The sequence below is a fragment of the Chrysochloris asiatica genome, unplaced genomic scaffold, assembly GCF_000296735.1.
Source record: "Chrysochloris asiatica unplaced genomic scaffold, ChrAsi1.0 scaffold00240, whole genome shotgun sequence".
Lineage (NCBI taxonomy): Eukaryota > Metazoa > Chordata > Mammalia > Afrosoricida > Chrysochloridae > Chrysochloris > Chrysochloris asiatica.
The window spans coordinates 50,153-50,926 of NW_006408758.1; positions in this window are offsets into that span (position 1 = coordinate 50,153).

Here is a 774-nt window from a genome sequence, read left to right on the forward strand (position 1 = left end):
AGGTACACATGGATTCCACTCTGGATAGAGGCCAGGCCTTGGAAATGCCTGAAAAGGAATTCAGAAAAATGATTATAAAATATTTCAAAAACATTTACAATGGAGTTGAGAAAAATAAGGAAGAAGTCAGGAAAGTGCTACAGGAACAATCAAATAAGATAGAGACAGCATTGGAAACAATTCAAATCCTACAGAAAGACATCCAAATGATCAATAGTAGAATATCAGAAATAGATAGGAATAGTACAGAAAAGATGGACAAAGGAATAGTACAGAAAAGATGGAAGGAAGAACCAGTAAGTTGGAAGACAAATTGCTCACTACCATTAAGATAGAATAGCAAACAGAAAAAAGGATAAAAAAAAACTGACAAAGGTCTAAGATTCATGTTGAATAACATGTAGACGAATAACTTAAGAATTATTGGTATTCCAGAACAAGAAGAATTACACAAATCCAAAGAGGAAATAGTTGAAGAATTTCTGGAAGAAAATTTTTCTAACATCCTGAAAAGTGAAAAGATAAACATTCAAGATGCTCAATGACTCCTGGGAAGGACAGACCCCCCCCAAAAAAAATCACCAAGACATATAATCAAACTCTCCAAAATCTAAGATAAGGAAACACTCCTGAAAGCAGCTAGGGAAAACAAAAGTGTCACATACAAAGGCAAAGCAAGACAGATTAAGCTCAGGTCTCTCAGCAGAAACCATGCAAGCAAGAAGGCAATGGGGAAACATATATAAAACCCTGAAAGAAAAAAATTGGCAACCA